This window comes from Hemitrygon akajei, chromosome 17 (assembly GCF_048418815.1).
Source record: "Hemitrygon akajei chromosome 17, sHemAka1.3, whole genome shotgun sequence".
Classification (NCBI taxonomy): domain Eukaryota; kingdom Metazoa; phylum Chordata; class Chondrichthyes; order Myliobatiformes; family Dasyatidae; genus Hemitrygon; species Hemitrygon akajei.
This window is the reverse complement of record NC_133140.1, coordinates 27322303-27345625: the sequence shown is the minus strand read 5'-3', so window position 1 is coordinate 27345625 and position 23323 is coordinate 27322303.

Here is a 23323-nt window from a genome sequence, read left to right as displayed (position 1 = left end):
TCTAGCTATGCCCTCCTCTACCATCAGGTAAGAGGTACAAAGCCTTAGTTCCCACATCATCGGCTTCGGAAACCTACAGCCAACAGACTCCTGAACCAGTGTGGATAACTTTTGCACACCTCAACTCCGAACTGATTCCACAATCAAAAGACTCACTTTCAAGTACTCTACAACTCACATTCTCAGACGTTTTATATATATATAAAACATATATATATATTTTTTTAATATAAATAACAGTCTTTATGAGTAGTTTTTCATAAATTAGGCAGGGGCATTTGAGTGGGAGTTCAATTTGGAGTCATCTGTAAGGAGTCTGTATGTTCTCCTCATAAACCTTAAATCATGCTCCAGTTTTCTCCCAGAGTCCAAAGGTATACTAATTGGTATGTTAATTGGTTTTGTAAATTTTCCTGTGAATAGATTAGGGTTAAATAGGTAGATTGTTCCTTGTCCTGCTGGTGATGTTGATGGTGGTGGAATTCCTTTTGCTCCTTGTCCTGCTGGAGATGTTGATGGTAGTGGAGCTCCTGCTGGTGAAGTTGATATTGGTGGAGCTCCTGCTGGTGATGTTGATGGTAGTGGAGCTCCTGCTGGTGATGTTGATGTTGGTGGAGCTCCTGCTGGTGATGTTGATATTGGTGGAGCTCCTGCTGGTGATATTGATGGTGGTGGAGCTCCTGCTGGAGATGTTGATGGTAGTGGAGCTCCTGCTGGTGATGTTGATATTGGTGGAGCTCCTGCTGGTGATGTTGATGGTAGTGGAGCTCCTGCTGGTGAAGTTGATGGTGGTGGAGCTCCTGCTGGTGATGTTGATGGTGGTGGAGCTCCTGCTGGTGATGTTGATGGTAGTGGAGCTCCTGCTGGAGATGTTGATGGTGGTGGAGCTCAAGCTGGTGAAGTTGATGGTGGTGGAGCTCCTGCTGGTGATGTTGATGGTGGTGGAGCTCCTGCTGGTGATGTTGATGTTGGTGGAGCTCCTGCTGGTGATGTTGATGGTGGTGCAGCTCCTGCTGGTGATGTTGATGGTAGTGGAGCTCCTGCTGGTGATGTTGATATTGGTGGAGCTCCTGCTGGTGATGTTGATGGTAGTGGAGCTCCTGCTGGTGAAGTTGATGGTGGTGGAGCTCCTGCTGGTGATGTTGATGGTGGTGGAGCTCCTGCTGGTGATGTTGATGGTAGTGGAGCTCCTGCTGGAGATGTTGATGGTGGTGGAGCTCCTGCTGGTGAAGTTGATGGTGGTGGAGCTCCTGCTGGTGATGTTGATGGTGGTGGAGCTCCTGCTGGTGATGTTGATGTTGGTGGAGCTCCTGCTGGTGATGTTGATGGTGGTGCAGCTCCTGCTGGTGATGTTGATGGTAGTGGAGCTCCTGCTGGAGATGTTGATGGTGGTGGAGCTCCTGCTGGTGATGTTGATATTGGTGGAGCTCCTGCTGGTGAAGTTGATGGTAGTGGAGCTCCTGCTGGTGATGTTGATGGTGGTGGAGCTCCTGCTGGTGAAGTTGATGGTAGTGGAGCTCCTGCTGGAGATGTTGATGGTGGTGGAGCTCCTGCTGGTGATGTTGATGGTGGTGGAGCTCCTGCTGGAGATGTTGATGGTAGTGGAGCTCCTGCTGGTGAAGTTGATGGTGGTGGAGCTCCTGCTGGTGAAGTTGATGGTAGTGGAGCTCCTGCTGGTGATGTTGATGGTGGTGGAGCTCCTGCTGGTGAAGTTGATGGTGGTGGAGCTCCTGTTGGAGATGTTGATGGTAGTGGAGCTCCTGCTGGTGAAGTTGATGGTGGTGGAGCTCCTGATGGTGATGTTGATGGTGGTGGAGCTCCTGCTGGTGAAGTTCATGGTGGTGGAGCTCCTGCTGGTGATGTTGATGGTAGTGGAGCTCCTGCTGGTGATGTTGATGGTAGTGGAGCTCCTGCTGGTGATGTTGATATTGGTGGAGCTCCTGCTGGTGATGTTGATGGTGGTGGAGCTCCTGCTGGTGATGTTGATATTGGTGGAGCTCCTGCTGGTGATGTTGATGTTGGTGGAGCTCCTGGTGGAGATGTTGATGGTGGTGGAGCTCCTGCTGGAGATGTTGATGGTGGTGGAGCTCCTGCTGGAGATGTTGATGGTGTTGGAGCTCCTGCTGGTGATGTTGATGTTGGTGGAGCTCCTGCTGGAGATGTTGATGGTGGTGGAGCTCCTGCTGGTGATGTTGATATTGGTGGAGATCCTGCTGGTGATGTTGATGGTGGTGGAGCTCCTGCTGGTGATGTTGATATTGGTGGAGCTCCTGCTGGTGATGTTGATGGTGGTGGAGCTCCTGCTGGTGATGTTGATGGTAGTGGAGCTCCTGCTGGAGATGTTGATGGTGGTGGAGCTCCTGCTGGTGAAGTTGATGGTGGTGGAGCTCCTGCTGGTGATGTTGATATTGGTGGAGCTCCTGCTGGTGATGTTGATGGTAGTGGAGCTCCTGCTGGTGATGTTGATATTGGTGGAGCTCCTGCTGGTGATGTTGATGGTAGTGGAGCTCCTGCTGGTGATGTTGATGTTGGTGGAGCTCCTGCTGGAGATGTTGTTATTGGTGGAGCTCCTGCTGGTGATGTTGATGGTAGTGGAGCTCCTGCTGGAGATGTTGATATTGGTGGAGCTCCTGCTGGTGATGTTGATGGTAGTGGAGCTCCTGCTGGTGATGTTGATGTTGGTGGAGCTCCTGCTGGTGATGTTGATATTGGTGGAGCTCCTGCTGGTGAAGTTGATGGTGGTGGAGCTCCTGCTGGAGATGTTGATGGTGGTGGAGCTCCTGCTGGTGATGTTGATGGTAGTGGAGCTCCTGCTGGTGATGTTGATGGTAGTGGAGCTCCTGCTGGTGAAGTTGATGGTGGTGGAGCTCCTGCTGGTGATGTTGATATTGGTGGAGCTCCTGCTGGTGAAGTTGATGGTGGTGGAGTTCCTGCTGGAGATGTTGATGGTGGTGGAGCTCCTGCTGGTGATGTTGATATTGGTGGAGCTCCTGCTGGTGAAGTTGATGGTGGTGGAGCTCCTGCTGGAGATGTTGATGGTGGTGGAGCTCCTGCTGGTGATGTTGATGGTAGTGGAGCTCCTGCTGGTGATGTTGATGGTAGTGGAGCTCCTGCTGGTGAAGTTGATGGTGGTGGAGCTCCTGCTGGTGATGTTGATATTGGTGGAGCTCCTGCTGGTGAAGTTGATGGTGGTGGAGTTCCTGCTGGAGATGTTGATGGTGGTGGAGCTCCTGCTGGTGATGTTGATGTTGGTGGAGCTCCTTCTGGTGAAGTTAATGGTGGTGGAGCTCCTGCTGGAGATGTTGATGGTAGTGGAGCTCCTGCTGGTGATGTTGATATTGGTGGAGCTCCTGCTGGTGATGTTGATGGTGGTGGAGCTCCTGCTGGTGATGTTGATGGTAGTGGAGCTCCTGCTGGAGATGTTGATGGTGGTGGAGCTCCTGCTGGTGAAGTTGATGGTGGTGGAGCTCCTGCTGGTGATGTTGATATTGGTGGAGCTCCTGCTGGTGACGTTGATGGTAGTGGAGCTCCTGCTGGTGATGTTGATATTGGTGGAGCTCCTGCTGGTGATGTTGATGGTAGTGGAGCTCCTGCTGGTGATGTTGATGTTGGTGGAGCTCCTGCTGGAGATGTTGTTATTGGTGGAGCTCCTGCTGGTGATGTTGATGGTAGTGGAGCTCCTGCTGGAGATGTTGATATTGGTGGAGCTCCTGCTGGTGATGTTGATGGTAGTGGAGCTCCTGCTGGAGATGTTGTTATTGGTGGAGCTCCTGCTGGTGATGTTGATGGTAGTGGAGCTCCTGCTGGAGATGTTGATATTGGTGGAGCTCCTGCTGGTGATGTTGATGGTAGTGGAGCTCCTGCTGGTGATGTTGATGTTGGTGGAGCTCCTGCTGGTGATGTTGATATTGGTGGAGCTCCTGCTGGTGAAGTTGATGGTGGTGGAGCTCCTGCTGGAGATGTTGATGGTGGTGGAGCTCCTGCTGGTGATGTTGATGGTAGTGGAGCTCCTGCTGGTGATGTTGATGGTAGTGGAGCTCCTGCTGGTGAAGTTGATGGTGGTGGAGCTCCTGCTGGTGATGTTGATATTGGTGGAGCTCCTGCTGGTGAAGTTGATGGTGGTGGAGTTCCTGCTGGAGATGTTGATGGTGGTGGAGCTCCTGCTGGTGATGTTGATGTTGGTGGAGCTCCTTCTGGTGAAGTTAATGGTGGTGGAGCTCCTGCTGGAGATGTTGATGGTAGTGGAGCTCCTGCTGGTGAAGTTGATGGTGGTGGAGCTCCTGCTGGTGAAGTTGATGGTAGTGGAGCTCCTGCTGGAGATGTTGATGGTGGTGGAGCTCCTGCTGGTGATGTTGATGGTGGTAAGCTCCTGTTGGAGATGTTGATGGTAGTGGAGCTCCTGCTGGTGAAGTTGATGGTGGTGGAGCTCCTGATGGTGATGTTGATGGTGGTGGAGCTCCTGCTGGTGAAGTTCATGGTGGTGGAGCTCCTGCTGGTGATGTTGATGGTGGTGGAGCTACTGCTGGTGATGTTGATGGTAGTGGAGCTCCTGCTGGTGATGTTGATGGTAGTGGAGCTCCTGCTGGTGATGTTGATATTGGTGGAGCTCCTGCTGGTGATGTTGATGGTGGTGGAGCTCCTGCTGGTGATGTTGATATTGGTGGAGCTCCTGCTGGTGATGTTGATGTTGGTGGAGCTCCTGGTGGAGATGTTGATGGTGGTGGAGCTCCTGCTGGAGATGTTGATGGTGGTGGAGCTCCTGCTGGTGATGTTGATGGTGGTGGAGCTCCTGCTGGAGATGTTGATGGTGGTGGAGCTCCTGCTGGTGATGTTGATATTGGTGGAGATCCTGCTGGTGATGTTGATGGTGGTGGAGCTCCTGCTGGTGATGTTGATATTGGTGGAGCTCCTGCTGGTGATGTTGATGGTGGTGGAGCTCCTGCTGGTGATGTTGATGGTAGTGGAGCTCCTGCTGGAGATGTTGATGGTGGTGGAGCTCCTGCTGGTGAAGTTGATGGTGGTGGAGCTCCTGCTGGTGATGTTGATATTGGTGGAGCTCCTGCTGGTGATGTTGATGGTGGTGGAGCTCCTGCTGGAGATGTTGATGGTAGTGGAGCTCCTGCTGGTGATGTTGATATTGGTGGAGCTCCTGCTGGTGATGTTGATGGTAGTGGAGCTCCTGCTGGTGATGTTGATGTTGGTGGAGCTCCTGCTGGAGATGTTGTTATTGGTGGAGCTCCTGCTGGTGATGTTGATGGTAGTGGAGCTCCTGCTGGAGATGTTGATATTGGTGGAGCTCCTGCTGGTGATGTTGATGGTAGTGGAGCTCCTGCTGGTGATGTTGATGTTGGTGGAGCTCCTGCTGGTGATGTTGATATTGGTGGAGCTCCTGCTGGTGAAGTTGATGGTGGTGGAGCTCCTGCTGGAGATGTTGATGGTGGTGGAGCTCCTGCTGGTGATGTTGATGGTAGTGGAGCTCCTGCTGGTGATGTTGATGGTAGTGGAGCTCCTGCTGGTGAAGTTGATGGTGGTGGAGCTCCTGCTGGTGATGTTGATATTGGTGGAGCTCCTGCTGGTGAAGTTGATGGTGGTGGAGTTCCTGCTGGAGATGTTGATGGTGGTGGAGCTCCTGCTGGTGATGTTGATGTTGGTGGAGCTCCTTCTGGTGAAGTTAATGGTGGTGGAGCTCCTGCTGGTGATGTTGATGTTGGTGGAGCTCCTGCTGGTGAAGTTGATGGTGGTGGAGCTCCTGCTGGTGATGTTGATATTGGTGGAGCTCCTGCTGGTGATGTTGATGTTGGTGGAGCTCCTGCTGGTGATGTTGATGGTAGTGGAAATGCTTTTGCTCCTGGTCCTGCTACTGACTCTTAGAACTCAGAACAGTGCAGCACAGGAAAAAAGGCCCTTCAGTCCACGATGTGCCAAAACTTTCCCTGCACCTACCCAATGCTCGTATCTCTCCATTCTCCACACATTGATATACAGTACCCCTCTACGGGCCCCTTAAGCACTTCTGTGGTACCTGGCTCCCCCACCTCCTTTGGCAGGACATTCAAGGGACCTACTGCTCGTAGTAGTCATTTCAAACCTGGGGAGAGAATTGTCAGCTGCCTACTCCATCTATGCCTCTCATAATCTTATAAACCTCCATCACGTCTCCACGCCACCTCTGCTGCTCCAGGAAAAGTCAACCCAGGTTTGTCCAACCTCTCCTTTAGCTCTGGCCCTCTGATCCAGGCGAACCTCTTCTGCACCTTCTCCAGAGCCTCCATATCCTCCCTACGATGGGCAGCCAGAACTTAATGCAATACTTCAAGTGTGGCCTCACAAAAGATGCAGATGAAGTGGCAACATAACTCCTTAACCTTTGAACTGAATGTCCTGACTAACAAAGATGAATAAGCCATGCACCCTCTTTGCCATTTTGTCAACGTGTGCTGTTGCTGCTGAAGGAGAAGCTCCTATTGCTGGTGGCATTCCTGCTGATCTTGGACCTACTAGTGCTTCTGCTGGAGGAGAAGCTCCTATTGCTGCTGATGCCTCGTTGCTGTTGATTTTGATGGTGTTGTTGCTGCAGGTGGAATTCCTGTTGCTGCTGGTTTTGCTGGTGATGTTACTGTTGGAGAAGTTGCTATAGCTACTGGTTTTGCCGATGACGTCTGCTGCTGGGGGAGTGCCTGCCATTCCAATGCCTGCACCCACTGCTGGGATTGCTGGTACTGCTAATCATCTCTGAACCTCAGCTGAGGCCCGATTCAACGGCATGCGAGACACCCTGGTAACTGATCAGAGTTCCAGTGTGCCGCTCAGGCATACAGACTTCTAGATTTACTGACACAAGAAAGTCTGCAGATGCTGTAAATCCAAAGCAACACCCACAAAATGCTGGAGAGGCTCAGCATGTTATGGTCCGGTCCGGAGCCCGCATTCCAGTTCTTGATCCGGTCCGCGGACTCCGGACTCCGGGTCTTGTAGTCGTCCCTCCTGTCACCCTTGAGCCCTGTCACACTTGTGGATCATTGTGGCTTGTTTGGACTCAAGGAGGCGCACCTGATGCCCATTGGCTGGCAGTGTATATAGGGGGTTCTGGGGCTGAGTGTAGTTGGGGGTTGTTCTGCTTATCCTGTTCCTCTGGCTTGGATTTCCCCTTGTTAAAAATGGGTTCTTTAAGTAAGTCTGGCAGTTGTCCTGGACCTAGTTCCCTTCCTATCCCTTGCCTCTGTCAGGCAAGCCTGGCTGGACTGCCATTGCCTGGTGGGGGACTCTACCCTTTTCCATCCCTTGCTGCTGATGGGTTGTGCCCCGCAACCTACCCAGGTGTCCTGTGACCTGCTCAAGCCCCAGTGTCCCTGCCTGGGAGGTCTGGGCCCTGCCTGGGAGTTATGTGGCCTGCCCAGAAGTCTCTGCCCTTACCTATCTCTTGTTGTTGATGGGTTGTGCCCTGCAACCTACCCAGGTGTCCTGTGACCTGCTCAGGCCCCTGTGTCCCTGCCTGGGAGGTCTGGGCCCTGCCTGGGAGTTATGGGGCCTGCCCAGAGGTCTCTGCCCCTACCTATCTCTTGCTGCTGATGGGTTGTGCCCTTAAACCTACCCAGGTGTACTGTGACCTGCTCAGGCCCCTGTGTCCCTGCCTGGGAGGTCTGGGCCCTGCCTAGGAGTTATGGGGCCTGCCCAGTGAACTCCTAGACCTTGCCTGCACTCTGGGATCCTCCTGCCTTGCTTGAACTCTAAGACTCTCCTGGAACCCCAGAATCACCTTGAATGTCACGTCCCTCATGCACACCACGGTCACCACATCTTCTCTATTGTTTAGTTGTTCCTGTCCTGCCCCTAGTACTTCAGTGCCTGTGTCCTGTGCTTGGGTCCAGCCTCCTGTCTCCAGATGATACAGCAGGCCAGGCAGCATCTATGGAAAAAAGGAAACAGTTGAGGTTTCAGGCTGAGACCCTTCATCAGGACTGAGAAGGAAGGGGGAGATGTCTGAATAAAATGTGGTGAGAGGGGAAGGAGGTTAGCTGAAGGTGATAGGTGAAGCCAGATGGGTGGGACAGGTCAAGGGCTGGTGAAGAAAGAATCTGATAAGAGTGGAGAGTAGACAATAGGAGGAAGGGAAGGGAGGAGGGGACTTGAGGAAGTAACAGGCAGGCGAGAAGTAAAAAGTCAGAATGGGGAATGGATTGGGAGAGGGGTTAAATTTGTTTACCAGAATGACAAATCGATATATCATGCCATCACCCAGATGGAACGTAGGCTGTTGCTCCTCCACCCCAAGGGTGGCCTCACCCAGGCACAAGAGGAGGCCACGGACTGGAATGGGAATTGAAATGTCTAGCTGAGGTAGATTCTCAACGCAAGTACAAATGACCGTCGGGAGCAGTTGTGTGGTACCAGATTGGATGGAAACATTTTCCTATCGTTTCTCCAGCCCCACAAATGTTGTCATGTTCTCACCTTGCTGTTACAGTGAACTCCAGGAATCCTGGGCAGCTCCAAGTACCACAGTGTAATTGCACAGGGCACGTTACTCCCACTCTAGTTGAATGAGTAACATATTGGAATTGACAACATGCTCTCTAAAGTGATTTGCTCACAGGCTGAAGCCCAGCAGTTAGGCGCAGAATCGGAGCCAGACTCCCGCCTATTTTTTTGGCTTACTACCTCTTACTTCCAAATTCCACTCTCGGAGATGCTAAAAATTATCTGTCTGTGTCAGTTTTCACTGTAGAGGAAGAAGATATTCCAGGGGAACTAATGAATCAAGGACTGCAGTTCATTAAAATTGCAGTGGAAAATAAATAAAGGAAAAGCAAAGAGAAATTGCAAAATCTGAATAGAAACAGAAAATGTCAGAGATGAGGTGGCAACTGTGAAGAAAGAAACAGGTAATATTTAAGGTCAACAACCCAACAGGCCAGTTGGTCAGAGCCCTGGGTCTGCTGGGAAAATTGGAGCTCAATGTCCGGTGAGCCCGAGGCTGAATCCGAGCCTAGGTCCGCCAGAGGCTGAAGGCCGAAGAAGACAGCCGTCCTGTGGTTGGAGGACTGTGTATGCGTGTGGGTGGGAGGGAAAATGGGGCTTGTTTTGCTGTAGTTTCATTGCTTGTCGTGTTCTGTGTGGGTCCGCGGAGCATTGTGAACATGCTGGAATAGGCAGTAAAATTTGCGGGCTGCCCCCCACCGTACCTTTGCATGTGCTGGTTTGTTGATTGCTAATGCAAATGATGCATTTTACAGTATGTTATGATGGGCACGTTACAATTAAAATTCAAAGATTCAAAGCACATTTATTATCAAAGTAGCTTCCCACAGAAAGCCACAAAACACAGTAAGATCATGGAACCCATTCAAAGAAAAACATCAGACCCCAACACTCAAAACAAAATGGACCGTACAAATGGCATAAAAAAGCAACTGAAAAACATAGAATATAAAACACCAAACTACCAAAGTTATCAAAAGAATCCAGGCATATTTAATCCAGCTCATCCCATCCAAACCAGCCCTGTGTCGTTGATTATATTAAAAATGCCCGATCAAAATTGCACAAATAGAAGTGACCAGAAACCAGAAACACATCGTCATGTGAACTAGAGTCCAATTCAAATCACGTCGACTGACCTGTGCCCAAGACCCAGGACTTCAGCAGCATCAAGTAAGAGGCTGGAAGCCAGCACAGAACACCTACTCGCCCTCCGCTCGCACTCGGTGATTTCAGTCTTCAAAGCTGTAATTGCCAAAAAATGGAGTTGATCATGAGCTCGCACCCCATCTCCAGGTTTCCCGGCTTCCAGACCCGACACTTCGCTTGAAACGATTACAGACAGCAAAGTGCCAGATTGCTCAATCGGCCTGAAGACTCAGCACCAATCACAGGCTCCGACAGCAGCAGGACCACCGGTGAAAGACTCAGCACCAATCACAGGCTCCGACAGCAGCAGGACCACCGGGCTGAAGACTCAGCACCAATCACAGGCTCCTACAGCAGCAGGACCACCGGGCTGAAGACTCAGCACCAATCACAGGCTCCTACAGCAGCAGGACCACCGGTGAAAGACTCAGCACCAATCACAGGCTCCGACAGCAGCAGGACCACCGGGCTGAAGACTCAGCACCAATCACAGGCTCCTACAGCAGCAGGACCACCGGTGAAAGACTCAGCACCAATCACAGGCTCCGACAGCAGCAGGACCACCGGTGAAAGACTCAGCACCAATCACAGGCTCCTACAGCAGCAGGACCACCGGTGAAAGACTCAGCACCAATCACAGGCTCCGACAGCAGCAGGACCACCGGTGAAAGACTCAGCACCAATCACAGGCTCCGACAGAAGCAGGACCACCGGGCTGAAGACTCAGCACCAATCACAGGCTCCTACAGCAGCAGGACCACCGGTGAAAGACTCAGCACCAATCACAGGCTCCGACAGCAGCAGGACCACCGGGCTGAAGACTCAGCACCAATCACAGGCTCCTACAGCAGCAGGACCACCGGGCTGAAGACTCAGCACCAATCACAGGCTCCTACAGCAGCAGGACCACCGGTGAAAGACTCAGCACCAATCACAGGCTCCGACAGCAGCAGGACCACCGGTGAAAGACTCAGCACCAATCACAGGCTCCGACAGCAGCAGGACCACCGGGCTGAAGACTCAGCACCAATCACAGGCTCCGACAGCAGCAGGACCACCTGTGAAAGACTCAGCACCAATCACAGGCTCCGACAGCAGCAGGACCACCGGGCTGAAGACTCAGCACCAATCACAGGCTCCTACAGCAGCAGGACCACCGGCCTGAAGACTCAGCACCAATCACAGGCTCCGACAGCAGCAGGACCACCGGCCTGAAGACTCAGCACCAATCACAGGCTCCTACAGCAGCAGGACCACCGGTGAAAGACTCAGCACCAATCACAGGCTCCAACAGCAGCAGGACCACCGGCCTGAAGACTCAGCACCAATCACAGGCTCCGACAGCAGCAGGACCACCGGTGAAAGACTCAGCAACAATCACAGGCTCCTACAGCAGCAGGACCACCGGTGAAAGACTCAGCACCAATCACAGGCTCCGACAGCAGCAGGACCACCTGTGAAAGACTCAGCACCAATCACAGGCTCCGACAGCAGCAGGACCACCGGTGAAAGACTCAGCACCAATCACAGGCTCCGACAGCAGCAGGACCACCGGTGAAAGACTCAGCACCAATCACAGGATCCGACAGCAGCAGGACCACCGGTGAAAGACTCAGCACCAATCACAGGCTCCTACAGCAGCAGGACCACCGGTGAAAGACTCAGCACCAATCACAGGCTCCTACAGCAGCAGGACCACCGGTGAAAGACTCAACACCAATCACAGGCTCCTACAGCAGCAGGACCACCGGTGAAAGACTCAGCACCAATCACAGGCTCCGACAGCAGCAGGACCACCGGGCTGAAGACTCAGCACCAATCACAGGCTCCTACAGCAGCAGGACCACCGGTGAAAGACTCAGCACCAATCACAGGCTCCTACAGCAGCAGGACCACCGGGCTGAAGACTCAGCACCAATCACAGGCTCCTACAGCAGCAGGACCACCGGTGAAAGACTCAGCACCAATCACAGGCTCCAACAGCAGCAGGACCACCGGCCTGAAGACTCAGCACCAATCACAGGCTCCGACAGCAGCAGGACCACCGGTGAAAGACTCAGCACCAATCACAGGCTCCTACAGCAGCAGGACCACCGGTGAAAGACTCAGCACCAATCACAGGCTCCGACAGCAGCAGGACCACCTGTGAAAGACTCAGCACCAATCACAGGCTCCGACAGCAGCAGGACCACCGGTGAAAGACTCAGCACCAATCACAGGCTCCGACAGCAGCAGGACCACCGGTGAAAGACTCAGCACCAATCACAGGATCCGACAGCAGCAGGACCACCGGTGAAAGACTCAGCACCAATCACAGGCTCCTACAGCAGCAGGACCACCGGTGAATGACTCAGCACCAATCACAGGCTCCTACAGCAGCAGGACCACCGGTGAAAGACTCAGCACCAATCACAGGCTCCTACAGCAGCAGGACCACCGGGCTGAAGACTCAGCACCAATCACAGGCTCCAACAGCAGCAGGACCACCGGGCTGAAGACTCAGCACCAATCACAGGCTCCTACAGCAGCAGGACCACCGGTGAAAGACTCAGCACCAATCACAGGCTCCTACAGCAGCAGGACCACCGGTGAAAGACTCAACACCAATCACAGGCTCCTACAGCAGCAGGACCACCGGTGAAAGACTCAGCACCAATCACAGGCTCCGACAGCAGCAGGACCACCGGGCTGAAGACTCAGCACCAATCACAGGCTCCTACAGCAGCAGGACCACCGGTGAAAGACTCAGCACCAATCACAGGCTCCTACAGCAGCAGGACCACCGGTGAAAGACTCAACACCAATCACAGGCTCCTACAGCAGCAGGACCACCGGCCTGAAGACTCAACACCAATCACAGGCTCCGACAGCAGCAGGACCACCGGTGAAAGACTCAGCACCAATCACAGGCTCCTACAGCAGCAGGACCACCGGGCTGAAGACTCAGCACCAATCACAGGCTCCTACAGCAGCAGGACCACTGGGCTGAAGACTCAGCACCAATCACAGGCTCCTACAGCAGCAGGACCACTGGGCTGAAGACTCAGCACCAATCACAGGCTCCTACAGCAGCAGGACCACCGGTGAAAGACTCAGCACCAATCACAGGCTCCTACAGCAGCAGGACCACCGGTGAAAGACTCAGCACCAATCACAGGCTCCTACAGCAGCAGGACCACCGGTGAAAGACTCAGCACCAATCACAGGCTCCGACAGCAGCAGGACCACCGGTGAAAGACTCAGCACCAATCACAGGCTCCTACAGCAGCAGGACCACCGGTGAAAGACTCAGCACCAATCACAGGCTCCGACAGCAGCAGGACCACCGGTGAAAGACTCAGCACCAATCACAGGCTCCGACAGCAGCAGGACCACCGGGCTGAAGACTCAGCACCAATCACAGGCTCCTACAGCAGCAGGACCACCGGGCTGAAGACTCAGCACCAATCACAGGCTCCTACAGCAGCAGGACCACCGGGCTGAAGACTCAGCACCAATCACAGGCTCCTACAGCAGCAGGACCACCGGTGAAAGACTCAGCACCAATCACAGGCTCCTACAGCAGCAGGACCACCGGGCTGAAGACTCAGCACCAATCACAGGCTCCTACAGCAGCAGGACCACCGGGCTGAAGACTCAGCACCAATCACAGGCTCCTACAACAGCAGGACCACCGGTGAAAGACTCAGCACCAATCACAGGCTCCGACAGCAGCAGGACCACCGGTGAAAGACTCAGCACCAATCACAGGCTCCGACAGCAGCAGGACCACCGGTGAAAGACTCAGCACCAATCACAGGCTCCGACAGCAGCAGGACCACCGGTGAAAGACTCAGCACCAATCACAGGCTCCGACAGCAGCAGGACCACCGGTGAAAGACTCAGCACCAATCACAGGCTCCTACAGCAGCAGGACCACCGGTGAAAGACTCAGCACCAATCACAGGCTCCTACAGCAGCAGGACCACCGGGCTGAAGACTCAGCACCAATCACAGGCTCCGACAGAAGCAGGACCACTGGGCTGAAGACTCAGCACCAATCACAGGCTCCGACAGCAGCAGGACCACCGGGCTGAAGACTCAGCACCAATCACAGGCTCCTACAGCAGCAGGACCACCGGGCTGAAGACTCAGCACCAATCACAGGCTCCTACAGCAGTAGGACCACCGGTGAAAGACTCAGCACCAATCACAGGCTCCTACAGCAGCAGGACCACCGGGCTGAAGACTCAGCACCAATCACAGGCTCCGACAGCAGCAGGACCACCGGTGAAAGACTCAGCACCAATCACAGGCTCCGACAGCAGCAGGACCACCGAGCTGAAGACTCAGCACCAATCACAGGCTCCTACAGCAGCAGGAGCACTGGTGAAAGACTCAGCACCAATCACAGGCTCCGACAGCAGCAGGACCACCGAGCTGAAGACTCAGCACCAATTACAGGCTCCGACAGCAGCAGGACCACCGGGCTGAAGACTCAGCACCAATCACAGGCTCCTACAGCAGCAGGACCACCGGGCTGAAGACTCAGCACCAATCACAGGCTCTGACAGCAGCAGGACCACCGGTGAAAGACTCAGCACCAATCACAGGCTCCGACAGCAGCAGGACCACCGGGCTGAAGACTCAGCACCAATCACAGGCTCCGACAGCAGCAGGACCACTGGGCTGAAGACTCAGCACCAATCACAGGCTCCGACAGCAGCAGTACCACCGGTGAAAGACTCAGCACCAATCACAGGCTCCTACAGCAGCAGGACCACCGGTGAAAGACTCAGCACCAATCACAGGCTCCGACAGCAGCAGGACCACCGGTGAAAGACTCAGCACCAATCACAGGCTCCGACAGCAGCAGGACCACCGGTGAATGACTCAGCACCAATCACAGGCTCCTACAGCAGCAGGACCACCGGGCTGAAGACTCAGCACCAATCACAGGCTCCTACAACAGCAGGACCACCGGGCTGAAGACTCAGCACCAATCACAGGCTCCGACAGCAGCAGGACCACCGGTGAAAGACTCAGCACCAATCACAGGCTCCTACAGCAGCAGGACCACCGGTAAAAGGTTCAGCACCAATCACAGGCTCCTACAGCAGCAGGACCACCGGGCTGAAGACTCAGCACCAATCACAGGCTCCTACAGCAGCAGGACCACCGGGCTGAAGACTCAGCACCAATCACAGGCTCCGACAGCAGCAGGACCACCAGGCTGAAGACTCAGCACCAATCACAGGCTCCGACAGCAGCAGGACCACCGGTGAAAGACTCAGCACCAATCACAGGCTCCTACAGCAGCAGGACCACCGGTGAAAGACTCAGCACCAATCACAGGCTCCGACAGCAGCAGGACCACCGGGCTGAAGACTCAGCACCAATCACAGGCTCCTACAGCAGCAGGACCACCGGGCTGAAGACTCAGCACCAATCACAGGCTCCTACAGCAGCAGGACCACCGGTGAAAGACTCAGCACCAATCACAGGCTCCGACAGCAGCAGGACCACCGGTGAAAGACTCAGCACCAATCACAGGCTCCGACAGCAGCAGGACCACCGGGCTGAAGACTCAGCACCAATCACAGGCTCCGACAGCAGCAGGACCACCTGTGAAAGACTCAGCACCAATCACAGGCTCCGACAGCAGCAGGACCACCGGGCTGAAGACTCAGCACCAATCACAGGCTCCTACAGCAGCAGGACCACCGGCCTGAAGACTCAGCACCAATCACAGGCTCCGACAGCAGCAGGACCACCGGCCTGAAGACTCAGCACCAATCACAGGCTCCTACAGCAGCAGGACCACCGGTGAAAGACTCAGCACCAATCACAGGCTCCAACAGCAGCAGGACCACCGGCCTGAAGACTCAGCACCAATCACAGGCTCCGACAGCAGCAGGACCACCGGTGAAAGACTCAGCAACAATCACAGGCTCCTACAGCAGCAGGACCACCGGTGAAAGACTCAGCACCAATCACAGGCTCCGACAGCAGCAGGACCACCTGTGAAAGACTCAGCACCAATCACAGGCTCCGACAGCAGCAGGACCACCGGTGAAAGACTCAGCACCAATCACAGGCTCCGACAGCAGCAGGACCACCGGTGAAAGACTCAGCACCAATCACAGGATCCGACAGCAGCAGGACCACCGGTGAAAGACTCAGCACCAATCACAGGCTCCTACAGCAGCAGGACCACCGGTGAAAGACTCAGCACCAATCACAGGCTCCTACAGCAGCAGGACCACCGGTGAAAGACTCAACACCAATCACAGGCTCCTACAGCAGCAGGACCACCGGTGAAAGACTCAGCACCAATCACAGGCTCCGACAGCAGCAGGACCACCGGGCTGAAGACTCAGCACCAATCACAGGCTCCTACAGCAGCAGGACCACCGGTGAAAGACTCAGCACCAATCACAGGCTCCTACAGCAGCAGGACCACCGGGCTGAAGACTCAGCACCAATCACAGGCTCCTACAGCAGCAGGACCACCGGTGAAAGACTCAGCACCAATCACAGGCTCCAACAGCAGCAGGACCACCGGCCTGAAGACTCAGCACCAATCACAGGCTCCGACAGCAGCAGGACCACCGGTGAAAGACTCAGCACCAATCACAGGCTCCTACAGCAGCAGGACCACCGGTGAAAGACTCAGCACCAATCACAGGCTCCGACAGCAGCAGGACCACCTGTGAAAGACTCAGCACCAATCACAGGCTCCGACAGCAGCAGGACCACCGGTGAAAGACTCAGCACCAATCACAGGCTCCGACAGCAGCAGGACCACCGGTGAAAGACTCAGCACCAATCACAGGATCCGACAGCAGCAGGACCACCGGTGAAAGACTCAGCACCAATCACAGGCTCCTACAGCAGCAGGACCACCGGTGAAAGACTCAGCACCAATCACAGGCTCCGACAGCAGCAGGACCACCGGTGAAAGACTCAGCACCAATCACAGGCTCCTACAGCAGCAGGACCACCGGGCTGAAGACTCAGCACCAATCACAGGCTCCAACAGCAGCAGGACCACCGGGCTGAAGACTCAGCACCAATCACAGGCTCCTACAGCAGCAGGACCACCGGTGAAAGACTCAGCACCAATCACAGGCTCCTACAGCAGCAGGACCACCGGTGAAAGACTCAACACCAATCACAGGCTCCTACAGCAGCAGGACCACCGGTGAAAGACTCAGCACCAATCACAGGCTCCGACAGCAGCAGGACCACCGGGCTGAAGACTCAGCACCAATCACAGGCTCCTACAGCAGCAGGACCACCGGTGAAAGACTCAGCACCAATCACAGGCTCCTACAGCAGCAGGACCACCGGTGAAAGACTCAACACCAATCACAGGCTCCTACAGCAGCAGGACCACCGGCCTGAAGACTCAACACCAATCACAGGCTCCGACAGCAGCAGGACCACCGGTGAAAGACTCAGCACCAATCACAGGCTCCTACAGCAGCAGGACCACCGGGCTGAAGACTCAGCACCAATCACAGGCTCCTACAGCAGCAGGACCACTGGGCTGAAGACTCAGCACCAATCACAGGCTCCTACAGCAGCAGGACCACCGGGCTGAAGACTCAGCACCAATCACAGGCTCCTACAGCAGCAGGACCACTGGGCTGAAGACTCAGCACCAATCACAGGCTCCTACAGCAGCAGGACCACCGGGCTGAAGACTCAGCACCAATCACAGGCTCCTACAGCAGCAGGACCACCGGGCTGAAGACTCAGCACCAATCACAGGCTCCTACAGCAGCAGGACCACTGGGCTGAAGACTCAGCACCAATCACAGGCTCCTACAGCAGCAGGACCACCGGTGAAAGACTCAGCACCAATCACAGGCTCCTACAGCAGCAGGACCACCGGTGAAAGACTCAGCACCAATCACAGGCTCCTACAGCAGCAGGACCACCGGTGAAAGACTCAGCACCAATCACAGGCTCCGACAGCAGCAGGACCACCGGTGAAAGACTCAGCACCAATCACAGGCTCCTACAGCAGCAGGACCACCGGTGAAAGACTCAGCACCAATCACAGGCTCCGACAGCAGCAGGACCACCGGTGAAAGACTCAGCACCAATCACAGGCTCCGACAGCAGCAGGACCACCGGGCTGAAGACTCAGCACCAATCACAGGCTCCTACAGCAGCAGGACCACCGGGCTGAAGACTCAGCACCAATCACAGGCTCCTACAGCAGCAGGACCACCGGGCTGAAGACTCAGCACCAATCACAGGCTCCTACAGCAGCAGGACCACCGGTGAAAGACTCAGCACCAATCACAGGCTCCTACAGCAGCAGGACCACCGGGCTGAAGACTCAGCACCAATCACAGGCTCCTACAGCAGCAGGACCACCGGGCTGAAGACTCAGCACCAATCACAGGCTCCTACAACAGCAGGACCACCGGTGAAAGACTCAGCACCAATCACAGGCTCCGACAGCAGCAGGACCACCGGTGAAAGACTCAGCACCAATCACAGGATCCGACAGCAGCAGGACCACCGGTGAAAGACTCAGCACCAATCACAGGCTCCGACAGCAGCAGGACCACCGGTGAAAGACTCAGCACCAATCACAGGCTCCGACAGCAGCAGGACCACCGGTGAAAGACTCAGCACCAATCACAGGCTCCTACAGCAGCAGGACCACCGGTGAAAGACTCAGCACCAATCACAGGCTCCTACAGCAGCAGGACCACCGGGCTGAAGACTCAGCACCAATCACAGGCTCCGACAGAAGCAGGACCACTGGGCTGAAGACTCAGCACCAATCACAGGCTCCGACAGCAGCAGGACCACCGGGCTGAAGACTCAGCACCAATCACAGGCTCCTACAGCAGCAGGACCACCGGGCTGAAGACTCAGCACCAATCACAGGCTCCTACAGCAGTAGGACCACCGGTGAAAGACTCAGCACCAATCACAGGCTCCTACAGCAGCAGGACCACCGGGCTGAAGACTCAGCACCAATCACAGGCTCCGACAGCAGCAGGACCACCGGTGAAAGACTCAGCACCAATCACAGGCTCCGACAGCAGCAGGACCACCGAGCTGAAGACTCAGCACCAATCACAGGCTCCTACAGCAGCAGGAGCACTGGTGAAAGACTCAGCACCAATCACAGGCTCCTACAGCAGCAGGACCACCGGGCTGAAGACTCAGCACCAATCACAGGCTCCAACAGCAGCAGGACCACCGGGCTGAAGACTCAGCACCAATCACAGGCTCCTACAGCAGCAGGACCACCGGTGAAAGACTCAGCACCAATCACAGGCTCCTACAGCAGCAGGACCACCGGTGAAAGACTCAACACCAATCACAGGCTCCTACAGCAGCAGGACCACCGGTGAAAGACTCAGCACCAATCACAGGCTCCGACAGCAGCAGGACCACCGGGCTGAAGACTCAGCACCAATCACAGGCTCCTACAGCAGCAGGACCACCGGTGAAAGACTCAGCACCAATCACAGGCTCCTACAGCAGCAGGACCACCGGTGAAAGACTCAACACCAATCACAGGCTCCTACAGCAGCAGGACCACCGGCCTGAAGACTCAACACCAATCACAGGCTCCGACAGCAGCAGGACCACCGGTGAAAGACTCAGCACCAATCACAGGCTCCTACAGCAGCAGGACCACCGGGCTGAAGACTCAGCACCAATCACAGGCTCCTACAGCAGCAGGACCACTGGGCTGAAGACTCAGCACCAATCACAGGCTCCTACAGCAGCAGGACCACCGGGCTGAAGACTCAGCACCAATCACAGGCTCCTACAGCAGCAGGACCACTGGGCTGAAGACTCAGCACCAATCACAGGCTCCTACAGCAGCAGGACCACCGGGCTGAAGACTCAGCACCAATCACAGGCTCCTACAGCAGCAGGACCACCGGGCTGAAGACTCAGCACCAATCACAGGCTCCTACAGCAGCAGGACCACTGGGCTGAAGACTCAGCACCAATCACAGGCTCCTACAGCAGCAGGACCACCGGTGAAAGACTCAGCACCAATCACAGGCTCCTACAGCAGCAGGACCACCGGTGAAAGACTCAGCACCAATCACAGGCTCCTACAGCAGCAGGACCACCGGTGAAAGACTCAGCACCAATCACAGGCTCCGACAGCAGCAGGACCACCGGTGAAAGACTCAGCACCAATCACAGGCTCCTACAGCAGCAGGACCACCGGTGAAAGACTCAGCACCAATCACAGGCTCCGACAGCAGCAGGACCACCGGTGAAAGACTCAGCACCAATCACAGGCTCCGACAGCAGCAGGACCACCGGGCTGAAGACTCAGCACCAATCACAGGCTCCTACAGCAGCAGGACCACCGGGCTGAAGACTCAGCACCAATCACAGGCTCCTACAGCAGCAGGACCACCGGGCTGAAGACTCAGCACCAATCACAGGCTCCGACAGCAGCAGGACCACCTGTGAAAGACTCAGCACCAATCACAGGCTCCTACAGCAGCAGGACCACCGGGCTGAAGACTCAGCACCAATCACAGGCTCCTACAGCAGCAGGACCACCGGGCTGAAGACTCAGCACCAATCACAGGCTCCTACAACAGCAGGACCACCGGTGAAAGACTCAGCACCAATCACAGGCTCCGACAGCAGCAGGACCACCGGTGAAAGACTCAGCACCAATCACAGGATCCGACAGCAGCAGGACCACCGGTGAAAGACTCAGCACCAATCACAGGCTCCGACAGCAGCAGGACCACCGGTGAAAGACTCAGCACCAATCACAGGCTCCGACAGCAGCAGGACCACCGGTGAAAGACTCAGCACCAATCACAGGCTCCTACAGCAGCAGGACCACCGGTGAAAGACTCAGCACCAATCACAGGCTCCTACAGCAGCAGGACCACCGGGCTGAAGACTCAGCACCAATCACAGGCTCCGACAGAAGCAGGACCACTGGGCTGAAGACTCAGCACCAATCACAGGCTCCGACAGCAGCAGGACCACCGGGCTGAAGACTCAGCACCAATCACAGGCTCCTACAGCAGCAGGACCACCGGGCTGAAGACTCAGCACCAATCACAGGCTCCTACAGCAGTAGGACCACCGGTGAAAGACTCAGCACCAATCACAGGCTCCTACAGCAGCAGGACCACCGGGCTGAAGACTCAGCACCAATCACAGGCTCCGACAGCAGCAGGACCACCGGTGAAAGACTCAGCACCAATCACAGGCTCCGACAGCAGCAGGACCACCGAGCTGAAGACTCAGCACCAATCACAGGCTCCTACAGCAGCAGGAGCACTGGTGAAAGACTCAGCACCAATCACAGGCTCCGACAGCAGCAGGACCACCGAGCTGAAGACTCAGCACCAATTACAGGCTCCGACAGCAGCAGGACCACCGGGCTGAAGACTCAGCACCAATCACAGGCTCCTACAGCAGCAGGACCACCGGGCTGAAGACTCAGCACCAATCACAGGCTCTGACAGCAGCAGGACCACCGGTGAAAGACTCAACACCAATCACAGGCTCCGACAGCAGCAGGACCACCGGGCTGAAGACTCAGCACCAATCACAGGCTCCGACAGCAGCAGGACCACTGGGCTGAAGACTCAGCACCAATCACAGGCTCCGACAGCAGCAGTACCACCGGTGAAAGACTCAGCACCAATCACAGGCTCCTACAGCAGCAGGACCACCGGTGAAAGACTCAGCACCAATCACAGGCTCCGACAGCAGCAGGACCACCGGTGAAAGACTCAGCACCAATCACAGGCTCCGACAGCAGCAGGACCACCGGTGAATGACTCAGCACCAATCACAGGCTCCTACAGCAGCAGGACCACCGGGCTGAAGACTCAGCACCAATCACAGGCTCCTACAACAGCAGGACCACCGGGCTGAAGACTCAGCACCAATCACAGGCTCCGACAGCAGCAGGACCACCGGTGAAAGACTCAGCACCAATCACAGGCTCCTACAGCAGCAGGACCACCGGTAAAAGGTTCAGCACCAATCACAGGCTCCTACAGCAGCAGGACCACCGGGCTGAAGACTCAGCACCAATCACAGGCTCCTACAGCAGCAGGACCACCGGGCTGAAGACTCAGCACCAATCACAGGCTCCGACAGCAGCAGGACCACCAGGCTGAAGACTCAGCACCAATCACAGGCTCCGACAGCAGCAGGACCACCGGTGAAAGACTCAGCACCAATCACAGGCTCCGACAGCAGCAGGACCACCGGGCTGAAGACTCAGCACCAATCACAGGCTCCTACAGCAGCAGGACCACCGGGCTGAAGACTCAGCACCAATCACAGTCTCCGACAGCAGCAGGACGACCGGTGAAAGACTCAGCACCAATCACAGGCTCCGACAGCAGCAGTACCACCGGTGAAAGACTCAGCACCAATCACAGGCTCCGACAGCAGCAGGACCACCGGTGAAAGACTCAGCACCAATCACAGGCTCCTACAGCAGCAGGACCACCGGGCTGAAGACTCAGCACCAATCACAGGCTCCTACAGCAGCAGGACCACCGGGCTGAAGACTCAGCACCAATCACAGGCTCCGACAGCAGCAGGACCACCTGTGAAAGACTCAGCACCAATCACAGGCTCCGACAGCAGCAGGACCACCGGGCTGAAGACTCAGCACCAATCACAGGCTCCTACAGCAGCAGGACCACCGGCCTGAAGACTCAGCACCAATCACAGGCTCCGACAGCAGCAGGACCACCGGGCTGAAGACTCAGCACCAATCACAGGCTCCAACAGCAGCAGGACCACCGGCCTGAAGACTCAGCACCAATCACAGGCTCCTACAGCAGCAGGACCACCGGTGAAAGACTCAGCACCAATCACAGGCTCCAACAGCAGCAGGACCACCGGCCTGAAGACTCAGCACCAATCACAGGCTCCTACAGCAGCAGGACCACCGGTGAAAGACTCAGCACCAATCACAGGCTCCTACAGCAGCAGGACCACCGGCCTGAAGACTCAGCACCAATCACAGGCTCCTACAGCAGCAGGACCAACGGTGAAAGACTCAGCACCAATCACAGGCTCCTACAGCAGCAGGACCACCGGTGAAAGACTCAGCACCAATCACAGGCTCCGACAGCAGCAGTACCACCGGTGAAAGACTCAGCACCAATCACAGGCTCCGACAGCAGCAGTACCACCGGTGAAAGACTCAGCACCAATCACAGGCTCCTACAGCAGCAGGACCACCGGGCTGAAGACTCAGCACCAATCACAGGCTCCTACAGCAGCAGGACCACCGGGCTGAAGACTCAGCACCAATCACAGGCTCCTACAGCAGCAGGACCACCGGGCTGAAGACTCAGCACTAATCACAGGCTCCTACAGCAGCAGGACCACCGGGCTGAAGACTCAGCACCAATCACAGGCTCCTACAACAGCAGGACCACCGGGCTGAAGACTCAGCACCAATTACAGGCTCCGACAGCAGCAGGACCACCGGGCTGAAGACTCAGCACCAATCACAGGCTCCTACAGCAGCAGGACCACCGGTGAAAGACTCAGCACCAATCACAGGCTCCTACAGCAGCAGGACCACCGGTGAAAGACTCAGCACCAATCACAGGCTCCTACAGCAGCAGGACCACCGGTGAAAGACTCAGCACCAATCACAGGCTCCTACAGCAGCAGGACCACCGGTGAAAGACTCAGCACCAATCACAGG